This window comes from Myotis daubentonii, chromosome 1 (genome assembly GCF_963259705.1).
Source record: "Myotis daubentonii chromosome 1, mMyoDau2.1, whole genome shotgun sequence".
Classification (NCBI taxonomy): domain Eukaryota; kingdom Metazoa; phylum Chordata; class Mammalia; order Chiroptera; family Vespertilionidae; genus Myotis; species Myotis daubentonii.
This window is the reverse complement of record NC_081840.1, coordinates 99,762,489-99,781,470: the sequence shown is the minus strand read 5'-3', so window position 1 is coordinate 99,781,470 and position 18,982 is coordinate 99,762,489. Positions and strand designations below refer to the sequence as shown.

At 37.7% G+C, this 18,982-nt stretch overlaps 1 pseudogene; it reads right to left on the bottom strand.

Moving 5' to 3' along the window:
• Positions 1 to 16,626: 16,626 nt before the first annotated feature.
• Positions 16,627 to 17,911, bottom strand: LOC132230934 (splicing factor 3A subunit 2-like; annotated as a pseudogene).
• Positions 17,912 to 18,982: the final 1,071 nt, after the last annotated feature.

Sequence of the window (18,982 nt, the reverse complement as noted above, 5' to 3'; positions counted from 1 at the left end):
GCTTCTTTGCTTATTCCTAGATCTGCATCCTCTGTGTTCGACTCAGCTGCATTTCTGCCTTCTGACTTTCTGAACTCCAGGTCTTACTTTCCCAGGCCTGCAGTACCTGCCTGATGCCAACTTTCCTGGGCTCTGCCTCTCCCATACTAGAGCCCTGGCCTTGGCCTGCTCACAACTCTGGCTTCACGGAGCTATAGACTCTGCTAACCCAATTTGTGGTCCTGGATCTTTCTGACCATCCCTGTTCACTTGCAGCCCAATCCTTGCATGGACTTATTAGTCAAGAGATCTTAAAGTAATTTAGTTTTTATTAGAAAAGATGGGACAAAATTAGGGGGTGAGAAAAATCATTTGATTCCAGAGATCATCTGAGCTGAACTGGAAAGAAGGTGTTTCTGAGGAACTTGATCTGAAAACTGCACAAGCAGTCTGTCTCAACCTAGCTAGGATGCACTGGCCATGACTAGCTTCACCATTATTTGGAGAGTCAGTGAAGACTACAGATGAAAACATTGTCTAATAAAGTATGATTCATCTTGATAAAACTCTGGAAGAAAACAAGAATAGAATTTTGTTGTTTAGTCTGACAGACAATTTGCTTTAAAATTATTAAAACAATCATAAATGAAAACCACACTCCATGAATCTTTGTGCTCTGTACATAAAATGCTCTTAATTTCATAGGTTGTTGGTAAGTGGGCAGTTACTCTCAGTGTGTGAATTAAATAACTTCCTTTTTGCAAAACAATATGCAAGGAGAAGAGAGACCACCTCTATAGGGGATATTTGATGTGTTCTCTCACTGATATTCCTTCACTTCATCATTATTGAATACAAATCCAATCTCATGCTTTGCCAACTGCCACGACTTCCAACCCCCTACAGGACTCCTCCCTCCTCCTCCTCCTCCTCCTCCTCCTCCTCCTCCTCCTCCTCCTCCTCCTCCTCCTCCTCCTCCTCCTCCTCCTTCTTCTTCTTCTTCTTCTTCTTCTTCTTCTTCTTCTTCTTCTTCTTCTTCTTCCCATGAAGCCTCTGCTATTCCACAACCAAAAAACATCACAGCAGCCTACAGGACATGACCCAAACCAGCACTAAGAAGGTGCTCATGTCCCTTCAAATACTTCAATGGTGGGCAAAGGCTTTCATTCCTCAAATGGAGATAAAGCTCCCCAGCCTCTCTGCCAATTGGGTTTACAGGTGTATTGACAAATCGATGCTCCCACCAGGCTCCTCCAGCCTTAAGCTGTGGTCCCAGTGACCATACAGATATTACCATTTCCTGTGACAGTCATGGAATTCTAATAGCATAAATGGCAGCAAATCCTTCCAGTGAGTAGGTTCTGAGGAGAGAGCACAAGTTCTTCCAGAAACATCCTCTACACGTTCAGCATTTCAGCCAAAGCACATGGCTGGGGCTCCATCACCTGTGCTAAGCAGGCCTAAGCTCTGAGGGCCCACTGAGCATTGGAAGGGGAAAATTTCCCCATAAGTATAACACCCCCCAATTCTTCCTGGCTATTTCCTGTTCTTTCCCCATCTGTCCTCATTCAGAAGCAGGTGAGGAACATGTGGCACACCCTCCAGCTCACAGTCGCAGGGGAAATGGCCTCACATTGACCCTCAGAAGGAAGACTCCAGAAAAGGCAACCATACTCTGATTTGGATGGTTTTATAACACAAGCTTTCCACTAAAAAACAGGAATATTTTAAAAATAAAATGTTTTCTATTTTCTAAGCAAGAATGGTTTTCAAACATTTCAAAGCAAAGGCAGTTTTCAAATATTTCAAAAATGTTAGGTGGTTAGTCCATCTCTATTCTATTTTCTCTCACTCTGAAAATATATGCACTCATTACCCTTGGGGGGGATACTTTTTAGGATATAAATAACAAAGGAAATAAAGTGTGTGGCACTTGAAATTCTGGTTCTTAGAGGAGGTGCATATGTGGAACTCTTTCCTTTCACTTGGTGTTCTGGCTTTGGCCTTGTGATGTATCATCTCGCTCATCTTGCACACAGGCAGTGTCTCTGCACATGGCAGGGCTGTACTGGAGAAATAAAGATAATGCGATACTGTAAATTCCATTGTAGAGGCTCTACTAGCAACATGGTGACATTTGTCTTTAACTCTATAAAGCAATGTGGCCATTAGTTTCACCAAAAAATTCAAAAAATATTTTGCAAGTGAAGAGGGATTTCAAGCTGAAGTTTTGACGTTGGAGTCCCTCAGTTGGTTTCCAATGTACTATTGTTAAACTGGGAAGGCACTCTATTTTCATACTTCAGAGGGGCACAGTGGGTAGGAGAAAACATGAGGCTGGGACAATTCTAGTCCTGACTCATGCTAGTGAACTACCTATGTATGGTGGGCCAAGTCCATTTGTTTGTTTGTTTATTTATTTATATTGATCTTAAACAGAAGAAGGGAGAGAGAGAGAAGAAGAAGACTGATGTGAGAGACAAACATCTGTTGGTTGCCTCCTGCATGTGCCCTGGGGAAGGATCAAACCTGCAACCTGAGTATGTTCCCTGACTGGAAATCAAACCTACCACCTTCAACTTTGTTTTTCTTTCTCAAAATTGCTGAGGCCATTCAGGGTCTTTTTTGGTTCTCTACAAATTTTTGGAATATTTGTTCTATATGTGTGAAATATATTGGTATTTTAATAGTCATTGCATTGAATCTATAGATTTCTTTGAGTAGTATGGACATTTTAATAATATTTATTCTTCCAATCCATGAACATGGTATATGCTTCCACTTGTTTGTATAGTCCTCAGTTTCTTTCTGCAGTGTCTTGTAATTTTCTGAGTACAAGCCTTTTACCTCCTTGGTTAAATTTATTCCTAGGTACCTTATTTATTTATTTGTTTGTTTGTTTGTTTGTTACAATAGTAATTGGCATGGGATCTTAATTTATCTTTCTGATAACTCATTATTGGTGTATAAAAATTCCACCTATTTTTGAATATTAATTTTGTATCCTGCTACTTTGTCAAATTTATTTATTAGATCCATTAGCTTTTTGGTGGAGTCTTTAGGGTTTTCTATGTACAATATCAAATTGTCTGTGAATAATGAGTTTTACTACCTCCTTTGCAATTTGGATGCCTTTTATTTCTTTTTCTTGTCTGATTGTTACTGCTAGGACTTTCCAGTACTATGTTCAATAAGAGTGATGAAAGTGGACATCTCTGTCTTACTCCTGATGTTAAGGGAAACACTTTTAGTTTTTGCCCATTGGATATGATGTTGACTGTAAGTTTGTTATATATGGCCTTTATTATGTTAAGATATGATCCCTCTATTCCAACTTTGCTAGAGTGTTTATCATAAATTGGTGCTGGATTTTATGAAATGCTTTTTCTGCATCCATTGATATGATAATGTGATTTTTATCTTTCATTTTGTTTTTGTCATGTATCATGTTTATTGATTTGCAAATTTTGTACCAACCTTGCAGACCCAGAATAGAGTCCACTTGATCATGTGTATGATCTTTTTTTATGTATTGCTAAATCTGGTGCTATTATTATGTTGAGGATTTTAGTACCTATGTTTATCAGAGATATTGGACTATAGTTTTCTTTCTTTGTAGTTTCTTTGTCCGGTTTTGGAATTGGAAGTCTTCCTTTCTCTTTAATTTTTTGCAATGGTTTGAGAAGGATAAGCATTATTAGTTCTTCTTTGAGTATTTGATAAAACTTGCCTGTGAAGCCATCCAGTTCAAGAGTTTATTTGCTGGGAATTTTTGATACTGTTTCCATTTCATTAGTGATAATTGGTCTATTCAGGTTTTCTAATTCTTCCTGATTGAGTTTTGGAGGATCGCATGTTTCTAAGAATTTGTCCATTTCATCCAGTTTGTTCAATTTATTGGCATATAGTTGTTTATAGTATTTTCTTACAATCCTTTGTATTTCTTTGATGTCAGTTATTATTTAGAATATAAGTACATTTAAAATATTCAATATTTAATACTTATATTTATTTATATATTCTATTTTGCTTTAGTATTGACATTTTATACATATTATAAAATACCAAAAATAAATGATTTTAAATGAAAATAATTTAAATAAGATTTAAAAATTTTTATTAGTAAAAATATTGATTTAACATGGGATTATTTCAAGATCAAAAACAATTTGTGATGGTTTTGAGTTCATTATATTTTATTACTTAGTTAGAATAAATAAAAATATGCTTTACAAAGAATGTTGGTTCAAGTGGAAGTACTGCCTTTTTAAACTATAATTACTAAATTATGATACAGATTTTTTAATTCCATACACTAATTATCTCATTGTTTCTTATGGGCTAGTGTATGTCCATTTTTCTGAATGTCAAACAGTTATTGCAAGTTAATTGGGGGGTGTGACATTTTTTGTATTTTGGACAAATATATTCAAAACACAATAAAATACTTCATTTGGAAAAGTTTAGGGCAGGTTAAAAATTCTTTTTCCAGGATTTTTATTTGTGCAGATATGAGTTTTTACATTTGTTTCTGCCAATAAAAACCACATAAATTAGAACATTTCCAAACATCCATTTTCAAATTATTCTTTTTATTGCATAAATTTCATTCCAAATTTATTACTTTTTTTGCTCATTTTAACATCATTTCTTCCTCACCTTTATTTCAGATGAACATATTAAATGTATGTAATTTAAAAAATCTCTACTAGATTGTGTGTCAGCCCCTTATTACCACAGGGGAAAAACCCCCAGCATATTTGGAACATTTGTATGTGTAAAAGCATAATAAATATTTAAAGTTTAGTAATGCTTTTTAAAAATGCTTTTCCATGAGATAACTTATAACTTTCTAAGGGCACAGAGGATTTAAATGGCCATTACCCATCTCATTAAGACTCTACTTCTATTTTGCTTTTAAGTAATCACAGTAATGATATCCTGTAACATTTTAACATTTTGTGGATTTCTAGTTCAGCTTTTTTGCTGTAATGACGTACCTGTGACTGATGCATTAGTGAATGTCATAGAAGGAACAGGTCTGTGCATTTTCCTTCAAGTTTTTTCTTTTTTTAAGTCTGTCAAATCTACCACTTCCCGAGCAGTTACACTTACATTTGACCTTTGAACAATGTGAGTGTGAGCTGTGTGGGTCCACTTATATGCAAAGTTTTTTCAGTAAGTACATACAGTACTCTATATGTATTTTCTCTTCCTTCTGACTTTCTCAATAACATTTTCTTTTCTTTAGCTTACTGTATTGTAACAATACAGTTCAAGATAGATATAGATATAGATATAGATATAGATATAGATATAGATATAGATATAGATAGATGATATAGATATAGATATAGATATAGATATAGATATAGATATAGATATGACAAAAATATGTGTTAATCAACACTTTGTCATTGGTAAAGCCTCCCATCAACAGTAGGCTATTGGTAGTTAAGTTTCTGAGGAGTCAAATGTTATATTTGGATTTTTGACTATGTGGGTGGTTGGCATCCCTAACCCCCACATTGTTTAAAGGTCAACTTCATTTCTTCATATTAAAGGAACCATTAACTGTTAAGAATGTAATTTTTCTGGTACATCTTTTCTTTGGCAGCCCATATAAAAACATTTCTGCACATAATTTATTGTTAAAACAGAATTGAGCTGCTCAGTTATAGAGTCATGTTAAAAGTATCTCGACTTTCATTCAACAATCATCCCATAGTTTGTAATTTTTATTAACATTTTGTGTTTTGTGCCTTCCAAAGGATTTTATAACTTAAGAGAGTGTTTTAATTTTTCATTATTGCTGTATTTAAATTATTTCCTTGCCACAGTTTCTCCAAAAGTATATCTGCTATTAGATAAGAAATCTCAAAAGTGGCCTCTGTGTATAAACATTTGGTAAAATGTTTTAAAATCCTGAATTGAGAATCATACAATATTATACTTCAAGCTTCAAACAAAACCAGAGGTTTGTTTTTTTAATATTCTGAATACTTCATTTCAAATAGCTTTCTAATCATGATAATTTTGTTTTATCATCTAGTACTATTATAAAAGAACACTATACACTTAGGTCAATGTTTATGGTTAATAATAATACATGTAAAAATCTATATTTTTAAAATAGGTTTTTATAAAGAAGTTTCTATTTGAGAGAATTGTAGGTTTACAGAGGCTTGTTAAGATAAAACAAAGAATTTCCATGCAGTCATATATAAAATGTAATATTACAACTATAAAAAAGAATGAAATCTTGCCCTTTTTCAACAACATGGATGGGCCTCAAGGATATTATGCTAGGAAGAATAAGTAAGAGAAAGACAAATACTGTATTATTTCACTTATATGTGGAATCTAAAAAAAAAAAAAAAAGCAAAATAAATGATCAAACAAAACAGAAACAAACTCATAGAAAACTTTCGATGGTTGCCAAATAGGAGGGGCTTGGAAGATATGAGAAAAAGAGGAGAGATTAAGAAATACAAATTGGTAGTTACAGAATAGTCATGGGGATGTAAAGTATTGCATAGGGAATATAGTTAATAACATTATAATAACTACATATGGTATCATATGGGTACTAGACTCATCAGGGTGATCACTTCATAAGTTACATAAGTATTTAATCACTATGTTGTACACATAAAAGTAATATAGTATTGTATGTCAACAATAATTTTAAATTTTTTAAAATTATCTTTTAAAAAGAATTCTCATATACCCTTCACCCAGCTTTTCCTAATTTTAACATCTTCTGTAATCATAGTATATTTCTTAAAACTAAGAAATTAACATTAATAAATTTTCATTAACTACACACTTTATTTTAATTTCTCCAGTTCCAATATTATTTTTTTTCTGTTCCAGGAGTCAATTCAATATACCATGTTATAAAAATAGTCAATAGTCAGTACCACATAATAATTTTTTGAAAATTTGTTAAAATTAAATAATATTGTTTGGCATTCCAGTTAATCAAGAACAAGTTAACTGCAGGATGTTACATGATGCTAAAAGCAGTGGTATCTTTGTCACTCTCCTTTGCATTGTGGAATTAACACTTTCTCTTCTACTGTAGTTGGCATGAGGTGGTCTGGCTTATGGACTAAGTATGTTTAGTAAATATTAGGGGTTCTTTATTTATTTCTTATTTTTCCTTTTTTAAAGACAGAAATATGTATACATAGAAATTCTCAAATTTCCTTAAGAAATGTCTCTGCCATAAAAAGAGGGCTAGTTGTTGTCTTTTGTGTTCCTTAGTGTGCACACATCCCATTTTGTAGAACACTGCTGTATGTTATATTCGTCCTCCTGTGGATGTACAGAAAATCTACTCTTAACTCTTACTAATATTATTAAGGTCTAAACTAGGAAAACTGGATAATTTCAATGTCTTGTTCCCTACTGGCCAACTCCTGTACTCCTGAATTATTGATAGGTTACAATTATTGAATAAACCATTATGGCAGTGAGCATACACAAATAAATTTCTCCAAGAAGCACTGCTTAAACCATCCCTCAACAAATTGGTAAAACTCATCTACTTCTTCCAGGGTGGTATAAGAAAAACTGGGAGGCCAGAGGGCACATAGCCCCAGCATCCTGTAAGTCACAACACAAAGCCTGTCTATCTCCCATGATTGAGCTAACCCATGTTTTAACTATTGAGACTTGACATTACATATTTGATAGCTGTGCCATTCATTTATTGAAAGAACAAATAATGCCGTGAATACTATCATGGGGCTTCCGGTGTCCCTTCAGGAAGGGATACTTATCGCCCAGGTGCTGGAAATGTGGTGAAAGAAGGCCTTTAGCCATCGACTCTTTTGAGGGATTGCTTCAGCTGAAGAACATGACCTCACCTAAGTCCGTCTCCTTCAGGGCCAGCATCCAGTGCCTGATCAGTTGGGGGTATCAGGGTCTGTCCCCTCTTCCCATCTTGGAACAACTCTGAGGAGCCATCCCAGCTTCAGACTTTCAGGGGGTTTGACTAAAGCCCTTTTTGGGAATCCATCAAAGATCAACTTCTCCCTCTGCCCAGTCCTGCTTTCTTCCCCTCCCCTCCACCAGAGCCCTCCCTAATTAATGTCCTACACATTAGTCTTGACTCAAAATTTGCTTCCCAGAAAACCAACCTGCCACATATGCAAACAGCCAAAAGTCAAACAGTACAAAACAGAATGCAAAGGAAAATAAGCATACCAGTTCCTGTGGATGCTTCTAAGGATAGTCTTGTATGTGTGAATGTGTATATATAAAAACTAGTGGCGCAGTGCACAAAATTCATACACATTAAAAGGGAATTAATTCGAGGAAATATTTTAAGATTGTTATTTTCCCCTTTCTCTATAATAGAAGTGTCAGAGATGAAAGAAAATTAGTAAAATGTATATGAAATTCTTAACCCTGTCAGAGTCTGGGGCATGCCACGGGAACTACAATCAAGTCCCCACCCACCTGCGTGCACCTCAAAATTGTGCGAGACCCAGCCCGGGCCAGCCCCACCCCTGTCAAGCCCCACTGGGTGGGGGGCACAGCCTCAGGTCCCCCATCAAGCCCCACTGGGTAGGGGGCACATCAACAGGGCCCCTGTCAAGCCCTGCTGGGTTGGGGGTACAGCCTCAGTTCCCCCAGCCTGGCACCAGGGCGAGGGCCACAGCCTCAGGTCCACTGGCTCAGGGCGGGGGGCGTGGCCTGAGGTCCCCCTTCAAGCCTTGCCACAAAGGGGGTGCGGCTAGAGGTCCCCCAGCCCGGCTCCGGGGGAGGGGGCACAGCCTCAGGTCCTCTGCCCCGGCCCAGCACCATGCAGCTTCAGGTCCCTGCTGACCGCTCGCTACGGCTCGTTACGGGAACACCGCTTCCACTGTGGCCACAGCCATCTTGTGACAGTGTGATGGAGTGAGGGTCAATTTACATATTACCTCTTTAGTATATAGGATAGGTGTACACATATCTGCACATTTTGGCCATCTACACTAATAAAAGAGAAAAATGGTAATTGGTGTACGAGCTACCCTTTTCATTGGCTAATCAGGGCTATATGCAAATTAACTGCCAACTAAGATTGGCAGTTAACTGCCAACAAGATGGCGGTTAATTTGCATATGTAGGCACAATGCAGGGAGGCGAAAGGGAAAGCAGGAAGAAGCCCCCTGCCACTGACAGTGATCGGAAACCCAGAGGGGAGCTAAGAGCTGGGGGGCAGGGCAAAGGCGGCCCTGGGGCCGCCTTTGCCCTGCCCCCCAGCCATGATCGGAGAATCAGGTGCCTTTGCCGCCCTGGCCAGTGACAGCAGGAAGTAGGGGTGGAGCCAGCAATGGGAGCTGGGCACGGTCGAAGCTGGCAGTCCCGGGAGCTAGGAGTCCCTTGCCTGGGACTAAAGCGAAGCCCACGACCGCGGGGCCGCTGCCACTGCGGGTCCCCGCTGCCCGGGCCGGACACCTAGGCCAGAGGCATTAGGACTGGGCAGGGGCGGAGCCTGCAACCGCGGGGAGATGGGGGTCCCCTGCCCAGGCATGATTCCTGGGCCAGAGGCCTCAGGCCTGGGCGGGGGCCAGAGCCAGTGATCGGGGGGAGATGGGGGTCCCCTGTCCAAGCCTGACACCTCTGGCGGAGGCGTCAGGCCTGGGCAAGGGGCCGATCAGGCGATCGGAGGGTGATGGGGGTCAACACCTGAGGGCTCCCAGTATGTGAGAGGGGGCAGGCTGGGCTGAGGGACACTCTCTCCCCCTCCCACCCAGTGCACGAATATGAATTTCGTGCACCGGGCCCCTAGTTTTCTTATAAAAATTATAACACCTTATACCTTGAAATTTATATCATAATTAAAATGTTTAAATGTATTCTTACATATTGACACATAAGGTTTTTTAATTACTGATAAATATTATATTATATTATATGGATATACCATAATAATAGCTACCATCTGGGTGCCAACTATATGCTGGGCACTCTTGCAATCCTTTTATATTTCTACAACACATATTTATTGAGCACCTATTATGTGCCAGGCACTGTTCTAGGTGATTGGTATGCTAGCAACTAGTATCTCACACTTCACTTCAACTTAAAAATTAGCTACTACTTTTATCCCTACTTTACAGATGAGAATATTAAGGTTTAAGTAACTTGCCCAAGGTCCCATGACTAGTAAGTGGCAACTGGTCTCCAGTGCTTCTGTTCTAAACCCTCTAATAGTGTGCCTTCCATACTTCAACTTTTTCAGTCTCCTCTTCATGGGAAGTTCAGCTGTGTGTCCTTAGTGGCCATTATAAAGGGATTCTGCAGTGAACAGCCTTTTCATGTATCTTTTGGTGCTGACTCTCCACTTTTAAAAAGGGCTGAGAAAGAGACCCTGGTGAGCTCATTATTCCACAGGATACCTGGTAGTAGTCTTAGGACATTGCCCAGGTCATTTTAGAACGTCTGTTTCTTCAAAAATAGGGCATTAAGAAATCAAAAGACACTACATTCCATTCTTAATATGAAAATCTTAGGTTAAGCTTTTAAAATACTTCCATGCAGGCCCTGTGTGCTGGATGCATATTTGCAGATAGGGTAATACCTGGATTACCATCACCAGCATCTCTGGTGGGAAGTGGAATGTTTTTATTGAAATTTCTCTTGTTTGTTTTTCAGAAAAAAAAAAAAAGAAAGAAAGAAAGCAGATCTATGATCTGGGTCTGGTTTTAATCAGAGCATAATTTTTATGGGACAATGTAAGGCTAAAATTTTTTTAATCTGATATTTTTTTTAAAAAAAAATACATGTTCAAAAATGATATGAACCAATCACCATTAGAAGAATGATGGAAAAAAAGAATCTCTTGCACAAAAGAAAAGAAGGAAATTCCAGAGAAGTGTCAGAGGGAGGAGAGGGAAAACCAACATCTATATTGCTATTTGTTAAGTTATTTCTTAGTATAGTGCAATATCTGGTTTTGTTGAACAACCAAAATTCAGTTTAGAGGAATTTGCAGAGTTTGGAGTCCCTGAAGTGAGAACATAGTGATTTACTGAACATATTACAAGTACACTATGTGTCCCCTGACTCATTGGCCCTTAAAATAAATATTTCATCCTCTTCAGAAATCTTCCTGTTCTGATTATCAAACCATCTTATATGAGATGATTTCATGTCGAAGTAATTTGTAATGTCTCTGAAGATATTCTTCAAAGTTTCATATTTTCATTTAATGGTACAGTCCACTGATTGGGGGTAAAAAGTAATTTGGCATGAATTCAGGGGTAGTTGTTGAGATTTAAAGCCATTTTCATAAAATGCTCTGCTATAGTGGGAATAATAAAATCTCAGTCTTATAATAAAGCTGCAAAACTATTAATGGATTCTAGGTAATATTGCTTCATGTTCATATTTGGTGGAATATATTTTCCTGTGAACATGAAAGTGATCCAAAAGTGTTAACTTTATTGTTTCCTGGAATATCTATAATTTCAAAATTAAACTAGTCTTCTTTTATATGTTTTTTTTTCATGAATTTTGGCTTTTTTTTAAAACAAAAATAATGACTCAACCGTGGAGACTAGAAACTGTCAAGAAAAAGCTAATAAACACATAAAGTCAAAAGTTTTAGAGAAATGATATTTACCAATTAATATACAGTATAGGTCCCTTTCTACCAAAGCTTTTCATCTGAATTTTTTTCTAAAATGGCTCATGCAGTGTTTACTTGTGCCAGTTTCATAGCAGGAATCAAATCATGAAGGTTAAATGAATAAATGAAGCACCATTTTAAAATTCATTCTTGGATTATGAGTGTCTCTTTTCTTACTCCCATTTCTTTTTTTATGTGTCTCTTTTCAGAGCAAGAAATTTAAAATTTTTATGTGTCTAAAATAGTCATATATCAGAATTTCCTAGGACTTAAAACTTCAACTGCTTTGGCTTACACACTTCAATTTCCTAAATCTACTACAAAAACAAAACAAAAGAAACACTAGATAAATTAAATTTCTAATATTTTCCTATAATTATCCCCCATTTATTTCCCAATGCTATAAGTTATGCATGTATACTAGAATGAATACTATTGCCTTTTCTCCTGGTTCTTAAGTCCCTTTGTCTACAGAAAGTGATGAGAGCTCATCCATTATGTAAGTTATAGTCCTGTAATGGAATTAATACATACATCTACTCGAGCAAATAGGTTGATAGGGTGAAGGTCCACACATAATGTGGAAGTCCCACTTCATCTGCATAGATGCTTATTATTAAAAACACACTGCCAAGAATACCAGGATTTAATGTTATGGTGATGGTGTACATAATAATGTAAGAGGAAAAACTAAAATATTTTCAGCAGAGAAAGTTCTAGTTTAAAAGATTCCTCTTACCACTTAATTTTCTAGGGCCCAGAGGGGAAAGTCAAGCTATTATATCCTACTTGGTTTAGTAGATAACTATTACCTTGGATTGTTTAGTATAAAAATGGGGGCTTGATTTTTCTTTCGTTATAAGTCCAACCTCATTCTGCCACTTTATTGGGTCCCCCTACTTCAATTTTCCGGCTCTGACCCCCAAGTTTTTCACTAGCCCCAGTGGCTGCTTCTGTGAAGGAAGTGGAGTAAGAAAATTTCAGGGCAGCCCTGTATAGAAAATAAATGTAAAAATTTGAAGCTCATGGGAAAATAGTATCTGCCACTTTCCCCATAGTCCTCCACTGTTGAACCTACACACATGTACTTGTTTAATTTGTAAATTGCCATACTTTAAGAGAAAATTTATTTCATTTTAAATACTTTCTTATATATTGCAGCTTATGGAAGACAACCTGCAAATGATAGAAGGCAATCTCACACACCTAAGTTATTTGCAACATTTATATTATTAGTTTTTATGTACCAATAATTTATTTTAAAATTTTAAATACATGATAAGGAAAGTATAGGAAAGAGACTGGGAGAGAACAAAATAACTGATCATGATAATTGTTCTACTTAGAGAAATTTATTTTTAAAATTGGCTCATGTGATTGCAGATACTGGCAAGTCCAAAATTTATAGAGCAGGCCAGAAAGCTGGAAATTCAGGAAAGAGTTGGAGTTGCAGCCTTGAGTCCAAAATCCACAGGACAGCCTGATAGGATAGAAACTCAGGCAGGATTTCTATGTTAGAAGATTTCTATCTTGAAGCAGAATTCCTTCTTGTCCAGACATCTTGGTTTTTGCTTCAACTAATTGGATGAGGCCCACCCACAGTATAAAGGGTACTCTCCCTTTAAAGTCAACTAATTGTAATTGATGGTCATATTTACAAAATATCTTCACAGCATTATCTAGACTAATGTTTGACCAAACAACTGAGCACCGTAATCTAACGATGTGGACACATAAAATTAACCCTCCCAGGACTTTTATTTCCCCTGAATTATTAATGAGGAAAATGAGACTTGGAGAGGGTAACTTACTAGAAGTCAAACCATGAGAATGAAGTAGTATCAAATTTTAACCTGTGTAACGTCAATGTAAAAGCAGCCAGAGTACATTACAAAAGAAAAGATTAGTGAACTTGAAGACAGAGCAATAGAAACTAAACAAAATGAAACAGAGAAAAGAAAGACTAAAAATCATGAACCATATCTCTGAGCTTTGGACAATATCAAGTGGCCTAATATATGTATAATTAGAGCTCATAGTTAACAAGAAATTGAAGGAAATTCCCTCAAATTGATAAAAGTTATCAATGGAAAATGTATAGCTAACCTCATACTTATGATTAAGGACTTGAATATTTTCTCCTGAAGAAGTAAAACTGATTCTATGTGTTGATGGCATTATCATTTACATAGAAAAATCTTATGGAACCTACAAAAAAGCTGTAAGAACTACTAAGTGACTTTAGGAAGATTGCAGAATACATAATTGATATGCAAAAATTAGTTATCCTATATAATAAAAGCCTAATATGCTAAGTGTTCAACCGTTCATTCAACCAGTCGCTATGACACGCATTGACCACCAGGGGGCAGATGCTATGATCAGTAGGTTAGCTTGCTGCTGGAGTCCGGCCCTTTGGGACTGTACAAGATGGGCCAGACACACCCTGGAGCCCTCCCACAGTCCCTCCCCAGCCCCAATCGTGTACCAGTGGGGTCCCTCAGCCTGGTCTGCACCTTCTTGCAATCTGGGATCCCTCATGGGATGCCAGAGAGCTGGTTTTGGCCTGATCCCCACAGGCCAGACGGAGGGACCCCACCAGTACACAAATCTGTACACCAGGCCTCTAGTTTCTATATATTACCAATGAACAATTAGCTATTGAATTTTTTAATTCCATTTAAAAATGGCATAAAAATGTGATATACATAGGAATAAGTCTAGAGAAATGTATAAAATCTGTACACTTAAAACTACCTAAGTAAATGGAGTAATTTGCCAGTGTAATGGGTCAGATGACACCATATAGTTAATAATGTCAGATTACCCCCAAATTAATCAATAGAAAAAAATTATTCCCAATCAAATCTATTTTATAAATATTGTTTTACAGAAACTTACAAGCTGATTTTAAAATTCATATGGAAATGTAAAGAAGCTAGGAAAACCAAAACAAATTTGAAAAATAGGAACAAAGAATTCACATTACCTTATTCAATATTTCTTATAAAACTTTAGCAATTAAGAGACTGTAATGGCATCATGATAGATAAATTGGTCAGTGGCACAGAATAGTGTAATTAAGATAATATGAAATTGGTGTCAAGATAGACAATATTATCAAAAGAAACATCTAAAAATGGGTGTTGGATATTGTCTAATGCTTTTTCTGCATCTATTGATATGATTATGTGATTTTTGTTTTTCAATTTGTTTATGTAATGTGTCGGGTTCATTGATTTGTGCATATTGTACCAGCCTTGCATTCCTGGAATAAATCTTGCCTGGTCATGGTGTATAAACTTTTTAATGTATTGCTGGATCCTATTTACTAAAATTTTGTTGAGGATTTTAGTATCTAGGTTCATCAGAGATATTGGCCCATAATTCTTTTGTTATAGTGTCTTTATCTGGTTTTTGAATTAGGATAATGATGGCCTCATAAAAAGAGCTTGGACATGTTCCTTCCTCTTGGGTTTTTGGGAGTATTTTGAGAAGTGTAGGTGATAGTTCTTTGAATGTTTGTTAAAACTCCCCTGTGGCACCTTCCAGGCCAGGGCTTTTTTTTGCTGGGAGTTTTTTGATTACTGTTTCTATTTCCTCAGTTGTTATTGGTCTCTTCAGGTTTTCTGATTCTTCCTGATTTAGACTTAGAGGAGTGTATTTTTCTAGGAATTTGTCTATTTCCTCCACATTTGCCAGCTTGTTGGCATATAGCTATTCATAGTATTTTTTTTTTAATAATCTTTTGTATTTCTGCAGTGTCAGTTGTTACTTCACTGCTTTCTTTTCTGATTTTACTTATTTGGGTCCTCTCTCTTTGTTTCTTAGTGATTCTTGCTAATGGTTTATCAAATTGTTTATCTTTTCAAAGAATGAGCTCTTGGTTTCATTGATTTTTTGTATTTATGTTTATTCTCTATATCATTTATTTATGCTCTAATCTTTGTTATTTTCTTTGTTCTATGTACTCTGGACATTTCTTGTCATTCTAAATCTTTAAATTTTTGGGTTAAATAGTTTATTATTAATTTTTCTTGTTTTTTCAAGTAGGCTTGTAAGTGCTATGAATTTCCCTCTCAGGACTGCTTTTGCTGTGTCTCATAGATTTGGGGTTGTTGTGTATTCATTTTCATTTGTTACCAGGAAGTTTTTTATTTATTTCTTGACCCCATTGGTAATCCATTCATTGTTTAATAAAATGCTACTTAGCCTCCATATGTTTGAATGTTTTTGAGTATTTTTCCTGTAGTTGATTTCTAATTTCATTCCATTGTGATCTGAGAAGATGCTTGATATAATTTAAGTCTTCATGAACTTATAGAGACTTGTTTTGTGTCCTAACATGTGGTCTATCTTTGAGAATCACCCATGTGCACTTGAGAAGAATGTATATTCTGCAGCTTTGGGGTAAAATGTTCTATAAATGTCAGTTAAATCCATCTGACCTTTTCATTTAGAGTCACTGTTTCTTAGTATATCATTAGAGTCACTGTTTTCTTGTTAATTTTTTGTCTGGAAGACGTATCCAGTGAAGTTCTCTACTATGACTGTATTGCTGTTGAGCTCTCTCTAGAAGTTTTGTTTTTGTTTGTTTTTTTCTTTGTTTGTTTGTTTTTTTAGACTTGGCTGCTCGAATATTCAGTGCATATATGTTTACCAGGGTTACATCATCTTGTTGGATTGATTACTTTAGTATTATGTAGTGAGCTTTATTGTCTCTTGTGATGGCCTTCATTTTGAAGTCTATTTTGTCAGATATGAGTATTGCTACATCAGCTTTTGTTCATTTCCATTTGCATGGAAAAATTTTTTCCATCCCTTCACTTTCATCGTGTGTGAATCTTTCATTTTGAGGTGGGTCTCTTGTAGACAGCGTATAATTGGGTCATGTTTTCATATCCATTTAACTACCCAATATCTTTTGATTGGAGCATTTAATCTATTTAAATTTAAGGTTATTATTGATAGGTATTTCTTTCTTTCTTTCTTTCTTTCATTTTTTCTGAGAAGGCTGTTTAATGAGATCTAGGGACATGGCATAGCTCTTTACAAAAACACCAAATTTTGATCAGGGAGAAAAGACAGGAAAACAGGAAAGTAGACTTGCAATGAAAGGGGTTGTTTTTTTCAGTTGGCTGGGGGAGGGGTGGAATGTTTTCAGGGCCCAGGGAGGGCAGCAGGGGTCTCATCATTGGGGGCATGGGAGTGGGGGGGTGAGTAGACCCTAAGATTGGAGGGATGAACTTCAGGAGGCTGGGGATGAACCCCAGGAGTTGGAGGATGAATCCCTGGAGGAGGGGGTATACCCCAGGTGGCTGGGGGTGCATCTCCGGGGCTGGGGGTGTACCCTGGGACCTGGGGGTGGACTCCAGATGACAGGGGAGGTTGGACACCTGCGGCTGGAGGATGGATTCCTGGGGCTGGATGGTGAACCCCGGGAGCAGGGGTATGAACCCCACATGTTGGTGGGTGGACCACTGGTGCTGGAGGGTAGAGGGATAGCTGGGGAGGGCCCAGGGGTCCAGCAGGTATAGGCCCACTGCGTGGCATGGGGGGCAGAGGCAGGCCTCCAGGTGGGGGTGGGGGCAAACCATTCATCAGTGGGGGTGGTGTCCACTTCACCCCAGAAGGCCCAGCAGGGAGGCTTGGCGTGGCAGGAGGCTTTTCCATCTTAAAGTGGAACTGAAGGAAGAACTGCTTGGTTTCCCAGTTCCAGTGAGTCCAAAACTTGCTATTGGCCTTATCAATCTCTCTGCTTGGCACCTTGAAGGCAATGATCTCGTAGGGCTCAGCAACCATCAGCAGCGTCTGTCTGGGAGCTCGATCCTCTGCTTGTAGGCAGACATGAAGAAGTGGCGTGGCATGATACTGTCAGTGATCTCAGGATAGTTGATCTGGAAGAGGAGGTTCTGCTGGCCCATCTCTGTGTCCCTTTGCTTGGTCACTTTATAGCCCGGGCGGCCGATCTTCACAAACTTCTTCTCTTCCACCTTGACCTTCTCCACTGCTGGCTGGGCGGGGGCCTCCTTAGCCTCCTTGGCTGCTAGCTAGGCCAAGTTGGTCTGGTGTTTTTTTTTCCCTGGATGTGCATGAGGTAGCTCCCTCATTGTTGTAGAGTATCAGGCACAGCTTGCATTCATACAAGCCCAGGTGGTTCTTTATGAAATAAGAGTCCTTGTTGATGTTGATGGTCTCCAGGGCCAGCTGCCAGAGGCGCTCCCACCAGTCCCTCTTGCTCTCAGAAAAGGAGGCCATGCCCCCACTCCTGGTCTTGCACCCAGGGCAATGTTGGAAGTCCATGATGAAGGCCTTGGGGCTTTACTGAACTGGGGGTGATACCTGCACCCAAGGCCATGATCCTGTCGCCTTTTCACCTGCCATGGCCACTACAACTTCGTTCTGTACACAAGTGCAGCCTTGCCATCTTAATTCTTAATTCTTTATTCCTGTGTTTCTCTCTATATATTTCTTCTTCTCATTACAGTAGTCCCTTTAGCAATTCTTGCAGTGCTGGTTTAGTTATGATAAATTCCTTTAGGTTTGTTTTTTGTGTGTTTTTTTTTTTTTTTTTTTTGGTCTGGGGAGCTCTTTATTTCAGCATCTATTTTGAATGATAGCCTTGCTTGATATATTAATCTTGGTTTCAGATCCTTGCTTTTCACTACTTTGAATACTTCATGCCATTCCCTTTGGCCTGAAGAGTTTCTGATTAAAAATCAGCTGATAGCCTTATGGGAGCTCCTTTAGGTAACAAATTACTTTTCTCTTGCTGCCTTTAAGATTCTCTCTTTTGTCTTTAATTTTTGGTATTTTAATTATGTTGTATCTGGGCATGGGCCTATTTGGGATCTTGTTTCTTGGGACTCTCTGTGCCACCTGAACTTGTGTGACTTTTTCCTTCACCACGTTATGGAATATTTCTGACATTATTTCTTCAAACATGTTCAATATCCCCTGTTCACTTTCTTCCCATTATGGTACTCCCATGATGCGAATATTGTTATGTTTCATATTGTGCCATAGCTCCCTTAAGTTGTCCTTCTGTTTTTTAATTGCTTTTTCTTTTTGGTTGTCTGATTGAGTGATTTTTTTTCTACCCTGTTTTCTAATTCATTGTTCTGATCCTTGGCTTCCTCTAATCCGATGTGTATTTCTTCCAATGTGTTCTTTATTAGTGCTATGTCACTCTTCATTTCTGACTGTTTTTTTCATAGTTTCTAGATTTTTTCTCATGCTATTGAGCATACTTGTAATCATTATTCTGAACTCTCTATATTTGATAAATTTCTTATCTCCATTTCATTTAGCTCATTTTCTGGTGAATTCTCTTGTTCTTTAATTTTGGGCTTGTTTTTTATCTCCCATTTTGGC